Raw genomic sequence first — 17,694 nt, 5'->3', positions numbered from 1 at the left:
ATGGAAAATTCAGCATTGTTTTGGTAATGCTGTTTCCAGTGGCATCAATAGACCCAAGAAACTGTGGTACTTAAGAGAAAAGCATTATACTTGAAGAATGAAATTCTAACTTTGAAGTTAATTGAAAGAGACCGATAGAGTGTTTATATATTTTACTTGCCCTATTTTTGGTACCTCTTGTTAATCTTTTGCAAATTAAAATGCCCAAATACATAGAACCAAATATTATCTTTTAATGTCATCTAATTTCAAGAAATGGGTAAATTAAAATTTTACTGCTTTTAAATTTAATGAGCATTTATTTAACTTAAAGAGGTTTGAAAGATTGGGAATGCTTTTGGCCAAACCGTCAGATTGATGAGCTATGTTTTGGATTTACTTCTCCCAGGCTTCCCCAGGGATTCTCTGTTAAGAGTCCAACATCCTGACCCTTTTCTAACCCTCTTAATTCCTTTCACATGTGTATGCACGTGCACACAGAAACACATACATACACAGATATAAATATAAGTATGAATAAAAGTATGTGCATGTGTGTACTTTTCTCTAGAAAGAATTTCCTTATTTTAGTTTTTAGCCCAAAGGAGACCCAACCCCCGGATTTACACTTTGCTGCTTGTAAGCACCTCAATTATAGTCTCTCCCAAACCGAACTAGTGACCCACCTGACGCAACAACTTCATATTCCTCTTACCATATTTTCCTTCTTGCCAAATGGTGATGCCACGCTTCTGGTAGTTCAGATCTGAAACACGGAAGAAACTTTTGTTATTTATTTATACCCCTATGTTCATTTGCTTATCAAATATGGTTGATTTTACCTCTAAATCTTTAGATCCTTCTTCTCATTGCTTACAGACTTAATTTAGGTTCTTGTCAAGTCTCCCTTAGATTATCTCAGTGACCTCCTATGTCAGACATTGTCTTACCAGAAACAATGACACAAAAAAGTTGGACACTGTGAAGAGAATTTAGTTAGGGACTATTACAAAGGTTTGGACATAGTGTAGAAAAACACAAGAAAAAACATAGTATCCCATGCCTTTAAGATTTTATTACTACTGAAGGGACAAGTGGAGGGAGCAAATATCAAACATGGAGTTTGCTCAGAGTTATGTGTAGAGAGATGCTTGACAGGAACTGTGATCTTTAGATGGAGGCAGTTAGCCCTCTGAAATCTTAGGAAGGAAACCTAAGGGAGGGAGTAGATATCTCGATTTTATTTTCCTTCCTCTCTTCAATATTTTGCTGTTGTTCTCCACTGGCTGAAGCCAACTGGAAGTTGGAGAAAGAAACCAGTTTTAGTTTCTACAAGTCAGCACAGGGCTGGGTGGAAGAGGGCAAGGATTAGACCCCTGAGACAAATAGAAAATATCCCACATACTTTTACTCCAGCTTCCTTTGATCATCTTCCTCCATATCTTTCCAATCTAAATAAAAAAGACAAAACAAAATAAAACAACAAAAACAATAACATTTTTCATTTTATTATCGAGTTGATATTTGTAAATGCCATTATTCCTTTTGCTAAAGAGTTCTAATGTATCTCCAGGGATTTAAAGATAAAAAGGAAATGTGTAGCAGGTCATACAAATTATTCAGAATTTCCCTCTATTTGCTTCTAGCTTTATCATATTCTAACTGGACCCCTCTAATTGCACATCTTTAATGTCCTCTGACAATGGTAGACATCCACAACTGTGTGACATTCCCTGCAGCACCTCTGGGACCGTCTCCTGGCATCTTCTCTTTTACTTCTTTAGACAATTCGCATCTGTGCTCCAAACTCTACCTTCTCTCCTCTGGGAAACTTTCCTTGATTCTTTCATTCAAAAATTTGTTTTGGACCTGACTTATCTCTTAACACTTTAACACAAAAATTTCTGAGAAATTCATAATTTGTTATTTCTCTGATACTCTTGTTAGTTTTGAGAATGTTGAAGGCAAAAGCTTTGCCTCATCATTTTGAAAACAGAGACAGGTATATAAAGAAGTGTTTAAAACTATTTATATATTTATTATGAAATATTTAAGGCCTCTTAAAATGTCTAATAATGAGCACACTGTAATTATCATCCCAGTTAAAAAATAAACTGATAATAAACCTAATCTTATCTCCTTTTCTCACTACCAAGGTAACTACTATACTGAAATTATAATTTTTAATTTTCAATATTTATTTTTTTTTAAGTAAAGGTCTTATATATTCTTAAATGATACATTATTTTTTAATGTTTAAAACTTTTTAACTATATAATAATGATAGTGATATTTTGATTGGATATATTAATAAATCCAACCAATCTGCCTCAACTACTAACTCCAAAGGTGACAAGAGGAATTCTAATATTACCTCCAATGACACAAAAAATGACCCTTCTCTGGAGTATGGGTGCTATCTATGTGTATGATAAGATATCACTTTTTTTGTGTGTTATTTACAGTATATGACAAAAATAATGGGATTTATCATTTTTAATTAAGGTCCCTAATCACTTGACTTTTATTAAATCAAAAGAGATGTTATCCTAAGTGGGCATGACATATCAGCCAAGCTCTTTAAAAGTGACTCTGGGTAGCAGACATGCTCTTCCACTGGTGTGAAAGGAGAAAAACAGTCATGCTTGAACTGTCTGTGGACAGAGGTGGCTTTTAGCAGCTGAGGGCCTCAGTCCTCCAGCTGTGAGGAAGTGAATTCTGCCCATAACTTGAATGAGTTTGAAAGAGGACCCAGAGCTCCAGATGAGAACTCAACCCAGCTGATACCTCAGTCTGGTGAGACCTTAGCAGAAGATCCAAAAGAGGTGTGCCTGGACTACTAATCCATGGAAACAGATAATAAATGGGTGCTAATATAAGCAACTAAATTTATGGTAATTTGTTACCTAGCAATAAAAAATTAATAGTATACTTACCTTTTTCCTCTAATTACTTTAAGAACATTTAAATTTAAGATAGCTCCTCTATTAAATGTCCTTTAAGAATATTTTGATATAAAGAGAAGAAAAATCTATTAACTGATAGTCCTGAGGGCTGAATAATATTAGAATTATAACAACATTTATTTATTTATTTTTAAATTTTTACTATATTTTTTAAATTATCATGGACATACAATATTATATTAGTTTCAGATGTGCAACACTGTGATTAGTTACATAACTTAAAAAGTTATCACCCAATAAATCCAGCACTTTTCTGACACCATACAAAGTTATTACACTACTATTTTCACACTACTATACCCTACATCTCCATGATTATTTTGTAACTATTAATTTGTACCTCTTAATTCCCTCCCCTCTTCACCCATCTCCCCCACATCTGGCAACCATCAAAATGCTCTCGGTATGTATGAGCTTGTTTCTGTTTTGTTTGTTCATTTATCCTGTTCTCTAGATTCCACATAAAAGTGAAATTGTATGACATTTGTCTTTCTCTATATGACTGACTCCAGTCAACACAATACTTCTAGGTCCATCCATGGTGCTTCAGAGGTTGAGTAACATCCCATTCTACATATGCACCACCTCTTCTTTATCCATTCATCCACTGATGGACACCCAGGTTGCCTCCATATCTTGGCTATTGTAAATAATGCTGTGATGAACAAATGGATACACATGTTCTTGCAAAGTAGTATTTTGAGTTTCTTCAGAAAAATATCTAGAAATGGGATTACAGAGTCCTTCTCCGTCTGTTGTTATATAGCTTTTGTTTTAAATTCCATTTTATCTGGTATAAATATTGCTACCACTGCTTTTTTTGTTTGTTTTTGTTTCTGTTTTCATGAATGTTTTTTTTTCTATCCCTTTACTTTCAGTCTGTGTGTATTTTGATCTGAAGTGAGTCTATTTTAGATAGCATATGTAAGAATTTTATTTTCTTATACTCTATGTCTTTTGATTGGAACATTTAATCCATGTATATGAAAATAATTGATAGATTACTGCATAGTTATTGCCATTTTATTATTGATAGTTTTTTTCTTCTTCTTAAAGAAGTTTCTTTAACATCTCTTGTAATACTTATTTGGTGGTAAAGAACTCAACTTTTTCTTGTCTGGAAAGATCTTTATTTGTCCTTTGATTTAAGTAATAGTTTTGCCAGGTATAGTAATCTTTGTTGTAGGTCCTTGCTTTTCATTACTTTGAATGCTTCATGCCAATTCCTTCTGGCCTAAAAAGTATCTGTTGAGAAATCAGCTGACAGTCCTATGAGAGCTCCCTTATAGATAACTAACTGCTTTTTTTCTTGATACTTTTAAGATCCTCTCCTTGTCTTCAGTTTTTGCCATTTGATTTATTATTTTATTATTTAATCAACTTAATTTATCGACTATATTTCCTATGCTATATTTTACATCCCATGACTCTTTTGTAACTGCCATTTTGAATTTCTTAACCCCTTCACGTTTTTCACCCAGCCCTTCAACTCCCTCCCATGTGGCAACCCTCAAAATGTTCTCTGTATCTACGAGTCTGTTTCTGTTTTGTTTCTGTCACCACATATTTGACCCCTTTTACCCCTTCAACTCCCCCCTTCCCATCTCCCTGCTGGTAACTACTGGACTATTGTCCATGTCTATGACTCTGTTTGTTTCTCCTGTTTGTTGGTTGCTTTTAGGTTTATATCCCACATATAAGTGATATCATGCAGTTTTCAACTTTTTCTGTCTGGTTTATTTAGCTTATCATAGTTACCTTTGAGTCCATCCATGTTGTTGCAAATAGCAGTATTTCATCTCTTCTTATGGCTAACTAATATTGTATTGTATATATGTATCACACCTTCTTTATCTAATCGTTTATTGTAGGACACTTCGGTTGCTTCCATGTCCTGGTCGCCGTGAATAATGCTACTATGAATATCAGTGTGCAAATATCATTTCAGATATATGTTTTCGAGTCTTTGGGGTAAATACCCAATAGAGAGATTACTAGACATATGGTAGATCGATCCTTAGAATTATGAGGAACCTCCATACTGTTTTCCGTAGTGGCTGTACCAATTCGAAGTCCCACCAGCAGTGTATGAGGGTTCCTTTTTCTCCACATCTTCTCCAACATTTGTTATTACTTGTCCTGTTGATAACAGCTCTTCTAACAGATGTGAGATGGTATCTCATTGTGGTTTTGATTTTCATTTCCCTAATAGCTAGCGATGTTGAACATCCTTTCATGTTTGTTGGCCATCTGTATGTCTTCTTGGGAGAGATGTCTGTTCAAGTCTTCTGAAGTTTTTTTGATTGGATCATTTTTTTTTGTTGTTGTTTTGATTATTGAGTTGTATGAGTTTTTTGTATATTTTGGTATTAGGCCCTTATCGGAGGCATTGCTTGCAAATATATTTTCCCATTTGGATGGTTGTTTCTTTACCTTGTTGACGGTTACTTCTGTTGTGCAGAAGCTTTTTAGTTTGATGTAGTCCCATTCATTTATTTTTGATTTTACTTCCTTTGCCTTTGAGTTCAAATTCATAAAAAACCTCAAGTCTAAGGTTCTTGAGTTTAGTTCCTATGTATTCTACTATGCATTTTATCATTTTAGGTCTTACATTCAGATCCTCAATCCATTTTGAGTTAATTTTGGTGTGTGGTGATAGACAACAGTCTAGTTTCATTCTTTTACAGGTGGCTTTCTAATTTTCCCAGCAGCATTTATCGAAGAGGCTTTCCTTTTTCCTCTGTATGTAGAAATATGGGTTTACTTCTGAACTCTTAATTCTGTTCTACTGGTCCATGTGTCTGTTTTGCTGCCAATGCCATGCCGTTTTGCTTACTGTCGCTTTGTAGTATAATTTGAAATGAGACAGAGTGATGCCTCCAGCCTTTTTTTTTTTTTTTCCCCTCAGGATGACTTTGGCAATTTGGGATCTTTTGTGCTTCTATATAAATCCGATGATTTTTTGTTCTATTTCATTAAAAAAATGCAGATGGGATTTTGATGGGGATTGCATTAAATCTGTATAATGTTTTAGGTAATAATGTCATTTAAACTATGTTGATTCTTCCAATCCAAGAACACGGAATATCTTTCCATTTCTTTGTATCTTCTTCGATTTCTTTTAATAGGGTCTTATAGTTTTCATTATATAGATCCTTCACATGTTTTGTTAGATTTATTCCTAGGTATTTTATTCTTTTTGTTACAATTGCAAAAGGAATTATTTTTTCCACTTTTTCTTTTCTGACACTTCGTTATTAGAGTATAGAAATGCTATGGATTTTTGAACATTGGTTTTGTATCCAGAAACTTTACTGTATTTGCTTATTGTTTCCAGTAAGCAAGAAACTTTACTGTATTTGCTTATTGTTTCTTGTGGAGTCTTTAGGGTTTTCTTTATAGAGAATCATGTCACCTGCAAATAGTTTGACATCTTCATTTTCTATTTGGATGCCTTTTATATCTTTTTCTTTCCTGATTGCACTCAGTAGGTCCTCTAAAGTTATACTGAATAACAGTGGTGATAGTGGACAGCTTTGTCTTGTTCCTGATCTTAGAAGGAAGGTTTTTAATTTTTCACCATTAAGTATAATGTTGGCTGATGGTTTGTCATATATGGCCTTTATTACATTAAGCTATTTTCTTTCTACCTATATTGTTAAGTATTTTGATAATAAAAAAATGCTGTATCTTGTCCAAGGCTTTTTCTGTATCTATTGATACAATTGCATGATTCTTATTTTTTAATTTGTTCATTTGGTGTATTACATTAATCAATTTGCATATGTTGAACTATCCTTGTGACCCTGGGATGAAGCTAACTTGATCATGATGTATAATCTTTTTAATATGTTGCTGTATTAGGTTCGCCAGTATCTTATTCAGTATTTTCGCATCTGTGTTCATGAGAGATATTGAACTGTGTATTTTTTGGTGTATGTGTGTTTTCTTTATAAGATTTTGGTATCAGGGTAATATTAGCCTCACAGCATAATTGCCTCTTCTTTGAATTTTTGGAAGAATTTGAAGAGAATAGATATTAAATCTTCTTTGAATGTTTGGTAGAATTCACTGGTGAAACTATCTGGTCCAGGACTTTTACTTTTTGGAAGATTTTTGATTATTGTTTCCATTTTAATACTGCTGATCAATCTCTTTAAGTTTTCCAGTTATTCTTGATATCATCAAGGAAGGTTGTATCTCTGTAAGTACTAGTCCATTTCTTCTAGGTTATTTGGTGTTATATACGTTTTCATAATATTATGGTATGATCCTTTGTATTTCTGTGGTGTTCGTCATTTCTCCTCTTTCATGTCTGATTTTGTTTATTTGTATCCTTTCTCTTTTTTCTTTAGTGAGTCTAGCCAGGGGTTATTAAGATCAGGGTATTATAAGCTTAAATATTGTGTAGTGGTTAAAGGTAAAAAAAAAAAAAAAAAACTTTAAAAAAAGAAGACAACAGCTAGTGCAATCTAGAAATGAATGTATAGCCTAAATAGTGATAATTTGAGATAACAAAAACAAAAAGATGTATGGAGTAAAGAGCTGAATCTGCAAAGGAAAATGGAGATAAGGCACACACAGAAGAAAGGACTACTGTATATTATAACTTTCCTTTACTTAAATTTAAAAATCCCGTTATGAGACACATAACAGAAAACAAGAGGGAACAGGGGAAGAAAACATAAAGTACCATCGAATTAAAGTAGCAGAGAGATACACAAGGACAAGAAAGAATAGAGACATCGAGCTACTGGAATATAATAGATAAAATTGCTATAAAAAACTTCATGTTTAAATAATCACCCTAAATGTAATTGAACTACATTCTAAATAAAAAGGTATAGAGTAAGCAGATTGGATCAAAAAACAAAAAACAATTATATCCTGCCTTCAAGAGACACATCTCAACTCTACAGGCAAAAATGACTCAAAGTGAAAGGGTAGACAATGAGTTCTAAGCAAATGACATCCAGAGAAAAACTGGCATAGTCATATTTACATCTGATGAAATAGACTTCAACATAAAAAAACTAATGAGAAACAAAGGTAGACATTTCATAATATTAAAAAGACACAACCAAAAAAACATAATTGATTAATATTTATGCTCCCATTTAGGGATCACCAAATATATACAGCAACTACTAACAGAACTAATGAGAGAAACTGACAAAAATACAATTATAGTAGAAGATCTAAATATTCCACTATCAGCTATGGATAGATCATCCAAACAGAACATTAATAAAGAAATACCATCTTTAAATGACATGTTAGGCCAATCGGACATAATCAACATTTACAGAGCCTTAGCTCAAAACATCAGATTATGCATTCTTCTCTAGTGCACATGTAACATTCTCAAAGATAGACCACATGCTGGGACACAAAACTAACCTCAACGAATTTGAGAAGATTGAAATCATAGGAAGCATATTCTCTGACCATAATGCTTTAAATCTGGAGATTGACTGTAAAAAGAAAGTAAGAAGAACCACAAATGTGTGGAGATTAAACAACATGCCAGGAGAAATGAAGAGATACATAAAAAACAAATGAGAACGAAAGCACAATATATCAAAACTTTGGGACACAGCAAATGATTTTAATAGGAAAGTCATATCATTACAGGCCTATATCAGGAAACAAGAACAAGCCCAAATAAACAACTTAACACTACATCTTTAAAAACTAGAAAAAGAAGAACAAATGAAGCCCAAAGTCAGCAGAAGAAAGGAAATAATAAAAATTAGAGCATAATTAAATGAAATTGAGAATAAAAAGGCAATGGAAAAAACAAATTCAACAAAATTGACAAACCCTTGGCTGGACTGACTAAGGAAAAAAGAGAAAGGACACAAATAAACTAAATCAGAAATAAAAGAGGAGAAGTTATGACAGATACCAAGAAAATACAAGGATTATACAAGAATAGTATGGAAAATTATATGACACCAAATTTAATAACCTATAAGAAATAGATAAGTTCTTAGAAATATATAATCTTCCTAGACTAAATCACGAAGAACTAGAAAATCAAAATAGAGTGATCAACAATGAAAATTAGAAGTCATCAAAAACCTCTCCAAAAATAAAAGTTCAGAACCAGATACCTTTACCAGTGAATTCTAGCAAACATTTATAGATTTAATACCCATCCTTCTCAAACTTTTCCAAAATATTGAAGAGGCAACACATCCTAACTCATTTAATGAGGCCAACAACCCTGATATCAAAACCTGGTAATAATAACACACACACACACCTAAAAAACATAGACTGATATCTCTCGTGAACACACTGTAAAAATTCTAAATAAAATAATACTAAGTCAAATATAACAACATATTAAAAAGATTATAGACTATGTTCAAGTGGGCTTCATTCCAGGAGCATAGGGATGATTTAACATATACCAATCGATTAAGGTGATACACATATAAACAAAATAAAGGATAAACAACATATGGTCATATCAATAGATGCAGAAAAGGCAGGACTTCATCCCCTGCAGGAAGGAGGGAGATGCTCAGCTCCCTCACCCGCTCAGGATTTGCGCATGGGCTGGTCTGCGGAGCAGCTCCTCAAGTTGGCTCTTTTTAGCACCTACTTAGGATATGAATACTTAGGATATGAATACCAGCTGTGTGACTTCAGGCAACTTACTTGGACTCTCCATGCCTTATACCCTCTCTGTAAAAGAGGGTTAATAATAGAACCATGGATTTGGAGAAACATGGCAGAGTGAGAGGTGTCCCCTGATCTCTCCCCTTGAAACAATAATATGCTGAACATCTAAAACTGAACAAAAAACACCCAAACTGCACACTAGCATGTCTGAGCACGGGATCTGCGTATAACAACCACCACAGGTCGGAACCTTGGGTGTTGGGCAGTGGACTGAGAAAAATAAAGAAGCTTCTGGAGCTCCATATAGGAAGAGGGGGAGGGAAGAAGGTGTGGAGAATTCTGTGAACAGGTCTGCTTGGGAGAGTCATGAGTTCCACGTAGCCAGTGGCAGAGCCCAGTCATCAGGGCAGAAAGCAGAGAAGTGGGATGGCAAAAAAATCAGGCGATTTTTACTGGCCACGGTTGCAAAACCAAGGCTGAGCCACAGTCTTCAACCCCCAACCAGAGGGACCCTCCCACAATACCTTCCGAGACTGATCACCACGGAGCCCCAGGGAAATCTGAGCAAATGCTATTGAAACTGTTGCTAACATTGAGGGTAGCAAGCATGATTAAATATCTACCAGAAATGAAAAAAAACATTATTAAGGCTTTATATAAAGCAGGGATCCAAGAGGCTTAGATGCTACCTACTTGAAACCAAAAGAAAAGCTCCTTCTTTGCAACAGGCTAAAGAGAGACCTTTATATAATAAATCTTTCTGAAAAAAAGCAGAATACATTTCCATTAATGCCCAAGTGGAGAAATAGCAACCAAGTGACAAGGCATCTCGGAAATAAAGAGGAAAATTTCCAGAAAATATGCTTACAGACATAGAATATGTGACTTAAATGACAGAGAATTCAGGATGGTACTTCTGAAAAAAACTCAATGAGAACCAAAACAACTCAAATCAACAATTTCAGGAAAAAAGACAACTAGATGAGCAGAGCAAGGAGCTTGAAACTCTCAAAAAGAACCAAATAGAACTTCTGGAGATGAAGAACACACTGCAAGAGTTGAAAAATGAAATAGCAAGCTTGGGAAATAGAGTCGACCAAATGGAGGAAAGGATCAGTGATATCAAAGACAGAAATCTAGAAATAAATAAAAAGAATGAAAAGAGAAAACAAAAAATGAAAAATAATGAAAGAGAAATACAGGAACTAGCTGATACTATCAGGAGAGGAAACATAAGAATAATGAACATTATCGAAGGCGAAGAAAAGGAGCAGGGACTAGAAAGCATTTTTGGAGAAATAGTTGACAAGGATTTCCCAAATCTAAGGAATGAGCTGGAACCTGGAATTCAAGAAGTGAACAGAACATTCAATTATCTCAACCCTAAAAGCCCTTCATCAAGACACATTGTATTAAAATTATCAAAAATCAATGATGAAGAGAATTCTCAGGGAAGCCAGGGAGAAGAAAGCAGTAATTTATAAAGGAAACCCTATAGATTACCATCGGACTTCTCAGTGCAAATCCTTCAAGGCAGAAAGGAATGGAATCAAATATTTAAACTGTTAAAATGAAAGGAATTACCAGCCAAGAATAATGTATCCAGCTAAGCTCTCCTTTAGATATGAAGGAGAAATAAAGACCTTTGCAAACATACAAAAATTGAGGGAATTTTCTACTACGAGGCCTGCACTACAGGAAATACTGAAAGGGGTCAGTTCACCTAAAAAAAAAAAAAAAGACAAAAAAAATGCATAATTAGGAGTAAGGTGACTATCAGGCAAATAGAAACAAAGGAGTGCAACCCTTACTAGGCACAGGGCATTATAAGCTTAATGAGAAGAGAATAGCTATCGCAAGATAGTAATGAACGTTCAGCATACATAGGGACGAAATGAGACAACAGTGACTGAAAAGGGGAGGATTCAAAGATCCAGATTCGTAAAGGAGAATGGAGATAAAATATGCACAGAAGAAAATAAATGACTGTATATATAACTATCTTTTACATATTCATAATGGTAACCACACATAGAAGATTCAGAACTGAAATACATAGTATAAAACAGGAAGAACCAGAGGGAAAACTCACAAAAGCCAACCAAAATAAAAAAAAAAAAAACAGAAACACAAGGACAAGGAGGCAATGGAAACATCGAGCTACCAGAAAGCGAAAGATAAAATGGCTATAAAAAGACCTCATATTTCAATAATCACCCAAAATGGAAATGGACTGAATTCACCAATAAAAAGGCACAGAGTTGCAGAATGGATCAAAAAAAAAAAAGAAAAAAGAAAAAGAAAAACCCAACCATACACTGCTTCCAGGAGACATATCTCAGCTCCAAAGACAAATATAGACTCAAAGTGAAAGGGTGGAAAATGTTATTTCAAGCAAATGACATTCAGAGAAAAGCGGGAGTACCAGTACTACTATTGAACAAAATAGACTTCAAAATAAAAAATATAAAGAAAGATACTGAGGGACACTTCATAATGATAAAGGAATCATGCAACAAGAAGATATAACATGTTATTAATATCTATGCTCCCAATCAGGAAGCCCCCAAAATTTATAAAACAATTACTAACAGAACAAAAGGGAGAAACAGACCAAAGCACTATCGTAGTAGGGGGCCTAAATACTCCACTGTAGGATATGGAGGAATCATCCAAACAGAAAATCAATAAGGAAATTCCATCCTTAAATGACACATTAGACTAACTGAACATAATTGACATTTACAGAGTCTTTCATCCCAAAACAGCTGCTTATACATTCTTTTCTAGTGCACATGGAACAGTCTCAAGGATTGATCACATGCTGGTATACAAAACTTGCCTTAACAAATATACAAGGATTGAAATCATACCAACCATATTCTCTGATCATAATGCTTTGAAGCTAGAGATCAACTGTAAAAAGAAAATAGAAAGAACTACAAATACATAGAGATTAAACAACATGCTACTGAAGAATAATTGTGTCAGAGAAGAAATAAAAAGAGAGATCAAGAGATACATAGAAACAAATGATAATGATAGTACAACATATCAAAACTTTTGGGACACAGCAAAAGTTGTCATAAGAGGAAAGTTCATATCATTACAGCCTTATTTCTAAAAAGAAGAATTAGCCCAAATAAACAACCTAATGTTTCATCTTAAACATCTAGAAAAGGAAGAACAAATGAGGCCTAAAGTCAGCAAAAAGAAAGAAATTATCATGATTAGAGCAGAAATAAATGAAATTGAAAACAAACAAACAAAAAAACAATAGAAAAAATCAATACAACAAAGAGCCGGTTCTTTGAGAAGGTTAATAAAATTGACAAATCCCTGGCTAGACTCACTAAAGAAAAAAGAGAAAGGACACAAATAAACAAAATCAGGGATGAAAGAGGGGAAATTATGACTGACATCAGAAATACAAGAATACTATGAAAACATAGACAACACCAAATTTAATGGACCAGTACTTAGAAAAATACAACCTTCCAAGACTGAATCAAAAAGAACTGGAAAATCTAAATTGGCTAATCAGCAATGTGGAAATTGAAACAAGCAACAAAAGCTTACCAAAAAGTAAAAGTCCAGAACCAGATGGCTTCATCAGTGAATTCTACCAAACCTTCATAAAAGATTTAATACCTATTCTCCCCAAAATCTTCCATAAAATCGAAGAGGAGGCAATACTTCCCAACTCATTTTATGCAGACAGTATTACTCTGATACCCAAACCTAGTAAAGATAACACAGAAAAAGAAAACTACAGACCAATATCTCTCATGAACACAGATGCAAAAATCCTAAATAGGATACTAGCGAACCAAATACAGCAACATAGTAAAAAGATTATACACCATGATCAAATGTGCTTCATCCCAAAGGCACAAGGATGTTTCAACATATGCAAATTGATTAATGTGATACATCACATAAAAAAATTAAAACATAAGAATCATGTGAACATATTAATAGATGCAGAAAAAGCCTTGGACAAGATATAGCATGCATTTATGATCAATACAATTAACTAAATTGGTATAGAAGGAAAATACCTTAACATAATAAAGGTCATCTATGACAAAACCTCAGCCAACATTATACTTAATGGTGAAAAACTAAAAGACTTCCTTCTAAGATCAGGAACAAGGCAAGGCTGTCCACTATCACCATTGTTATTCAATATAACATTGGAAGTCTTAGCAAGTCAGGCAAGAGAAAGACATAAAATGCACCAAATAGGAAATGAATAGTCAAACTATCACTATTTGCAGACGACATGATTCTCTATATAGAATATCCTAAAGATTCCATAAGAACACTACTAGAAACAAGCAAATATAGTAGTTTCTAGATACAAAATCAACATTAAAAAATCCATAGTGATCCTATACTCTAATAATGAAGTGTCAGAAAAAAGAAGTAGAAAAATAATTCCTTTTGCAATTGCAACAAAAAGAATAAAACACCTAGGAATAAACCTAACAATGCATATGAAGTACCTATACACTGAAAACTACAAGAGAAGTTGAAGACAGAAATAAGATAGAAAGCTATTGTGTGTTTATTGATTGGAAAATTCAACATAGTTAAAATGACCTTATTACCTAAAGCATTATACAGATTTAATGTAATCCACATCAAAATTCCAATGGCATTCTTTAAGTAAATAGAAGAAAAAATCATCAGATTTATATGGAAGCACAAAAGACCCCAAATAACCAAAGCAAGTAGCCAAAGCAAGTTGAGGAAAAAGAATAAGGCCAGAGGTATCACTCTGCCTGACATCAATTTACACTGCAAACTGTCAAAAATCAAAACAGCATGATATTGGCAGAAAAATAGACACACAGACCAATGGAATAAATAGAGAGTCCAGAATTAAACTCTATATGTGGGCAAATAATTTTCAACAAAGGAGCCAAAAACATTACAATGGATAAAGGAAAGCCTCTTCAATAAATGATGCTGGGAAAATTGGAAAGCCACATGCAAAAGAATGAAACTAGACTGCTATCTATTACCATGTACCAAAATTAACTCAAAATAGATCAAAGACTAAAATATAAGGCCTGACAATACATTACATATATACTAAACTCATGGATCTTGGATTTAGGGAGAATTTCATCAATCTGACCTCAAAGGCAAGGGAAATAAATGCAAAAATAAACGAATGGGACTATATCAAACTTAAAGTCTTGCACAGCAAAAGAAACCATCAAGAAGGCAAAGAGGCAACCATTTGAATTGGGGAATATATTTGCAAACAATGCCTCTGATAAGGGTCTAATTTCCAAAATATATAAAGAACTCACACAACTCAGCCATCAAAAAACAATCAAATTAAGAAATGGGCAGAAGACCTGAACAGATGTTTCTTTCAGAACAACAGACATACGAAAAGATGCTCCACTTCACCAGCTATTAGAGAAAGGCAAGTCAAAACCAGGATAAATAGATATACCTGTTTTAATGGCTGTCGTCAACAAGACAAGTAGTAACAAGTTTTTGAGAGGTTGTGGGGAGAAAGGAACCCTCATATACTGTTGGTAGGAATGCAAATTGGTACAGAAACTATGGAAAACAGTGCGGAGGTTCCTCAAAATATTAAGTGTAGAATTAGCGTATGACCCAGCAATTCCACTTCTGGATATTCACCCAGAAAGCTTGAGAATATTTATCTGCAACAATATCTGCACCTCGATATATGTAGCATTAGTCACGGTGACCAAGACATGAAAACAACTGAAGTGTCCTTTGATAAATGATTGGATAAAGATTTGGTACATATACACAATGGAATTTTACTTATCCATAAGAAGAGATGAAATACAGCCATTTGTGACAATATGGATGGATCTTGGGAATATCATGATAAGTGCAATAAGTCAGACAGAAAAAGTTGAGAGCCATATACTTTCATTCACATAAGGAATATAAAACTGAAAGCAACAAATGAATGTGACAAAAAACAGAGACTCATGGACATGATAGTGGATTAGTGCTTCCCAGAGGGAAGTGGGGATAGAAGAAGTAGATAGAGGTAAAAGGGGTCAAATATTTGATGATGAAAGAAAATTTAACTTCAAGTGGTGAACACACAGTGGATTATACATATGACACATTATTGAATTGTACACTTGAAACCTATTTGATTTTATTAACCAATGTCACCCTGATAATTTTAATTAAAAAGTAAACATAATCATAATAAACAGAAGCAGATCAACATTATTGCCATCTGGAAAAAACAAAAGAATTACTATCTTATTTGTATTTAAATGCGGACATAACGATTAACTTTCAGAGTAAATCTTGCCATTTTTCAAATGGAAATTTTACGTCATACATGAGAAAGCTCTATTTTGCTTCCTCCCACTCATTTTGATGAGTACATAACTACGCAAAATGCTTTTTTTTCCCTAATAGCTGCTTATTGCTTTTTAACAATGTATTTCCAATGACACAGTACATTTTTGTATACTATCAAATGTACATATGTGTACCCTGTGTTTAAAATACTGCATTTCAGCAAGAGAAGATGCAGCTAATAACATGGGCCTGTTGGTTTATGCTGGTTCCTTTTTTTTCCGACAAGGATTTGATCATCAAAGTAAACAAATCTCCTGTCTTCAGGAATTATTTTGTTTTCTCAATAAATATATAACTTTTTTTACTTGAGTTTTATTCTTTCTTGTGATAGAAAAATACATTCAACAGTGAACCACTTTAATAAATTTGTTTCTTGTCAGTAATAAAAATATTTATAAGAAGCCCTTGAGTTACATTGCTTGATCTCATACTTTAGATTATTAACATTCATATTGAACTACAATGTTAAATAAAGCAACTTCACTGCAATTTTTAGAAATTTTATATTTTATTTTTACTAAAAGATTACTATGTAAGAATATGCAGAAACATAGGCATCAAGTGCATTTTATATATTGAAAAAGATGAATTATGATACGTAGCATATTTTCTTTTCAAAATTGTGCTATTAAGAGAAAATATAGCACTAATTCCTGAAGGCATCTTTGTATGAAATAGATCAACTTCTCTACTAGTCATCACTTTTGAGTAAATTAAGAAAATAGTCAAAAATTGTTTCTGTGTTCTGTGGTTTAGATGAGATTGTATACACATACCATGTACCACACATATACGCCTATCACAGAGATGGGCAAATTACATATATATGTAATATATGCACGTGCACATATAAGCACATATATACATATATGCATCCATACATATGCAGACAAATATACACACATATATATGCATATATACATATACTTTTTTCTACACACATATATATGCATATATACATATACTTTTTTCTACATGCGTTGGTATGTTTAATAGAATATGGGGACAGAATAGTCGTTCTTCAAGTAAAAATAGTTGTATGGTGATAGTTTTGTGACCTAAAGGATGTGTAGAAATGGATTTTGAACATTAGATTAAGAGAGTATACAGAGGGAGTAAATGACTAACAAATTCTCTCAGGACAATGTTTGCGATGATATCAATTAAATATTAGTTAGCCATGTTGTTTTAGCCAGCCTAAAATTCCTTGAGCAGATCATATGCTATAAAGGTTTTTGGGTCATTGACTGAAACTAAAACTTATCAACAAAAATGGATACTATCTCTGTATGGCATCAGCTTTAATGCATACTGTAGATGGATTGTTCTGCCTCCCAATGTCTAGAACACTAGATAATCATAAATGGTGAGACTGGCTTTGGTGCTACAGGTGGAGTGTCAGACAGTGGCTTCAGATGCTGTTTGGGAAATTGTGTGGTTGAGCCTTTAGCAGTGAGGTACGTGGTGAGTAGGTTAGGAGTAGTCAAGATTGAGAATGTATTGACTCTCTGTGTATTGTGTATAATGAGTAAAATAATCATCTGCTCCATTGGCCAAAATACTTCTGTTTTCCTAATCAGTCATACACACACACACACACACACAGACACACACACACACACAAACACATACAAAACAAATATTTTATAATACATTGAAACTGAACCTCTTAGCATTGCAGTCTGGCAGTGGATTTTATAAGATTTGGGTTTTTTAAATGTCATAATCAGAATTG

The 17,694-nt window shown here is 33.7% G+C and overlaps 1 protein-coding gene across 1 annotated transcript in view; it reads left to right on the top strand.

The window, feature by feature from the left end:
- Positions 1–17,694, top strand: part of PXDNL (peroxidasin like) — a 495,544-nt gene that overhangs the window by 203,272 nt on the left and 274,578 nt on the right.

The sequence above is a fragment of the Pteropus alecto genome, unplaced genomic scaffold (assembly GCF_000325575.1).
Source record: "Pteropus alecto unplaced genomic scaffold, ASM32557v1 scaffold62, whole genome shotgun sequence".
In the NCBI taxonomy this organism is placed as follows: domain Eukaryota; kingdom Metazoa; phylum Chordata; class Mammalia; order Chiroptera; family Pteropodidae; genus Pteropus; species Pteropus alecto.
The sequence above is the reverse complement of the archived record's forward strand: the minus strand, read 5'-3'. Positions and strand labels throughout refer to the sequence as shown.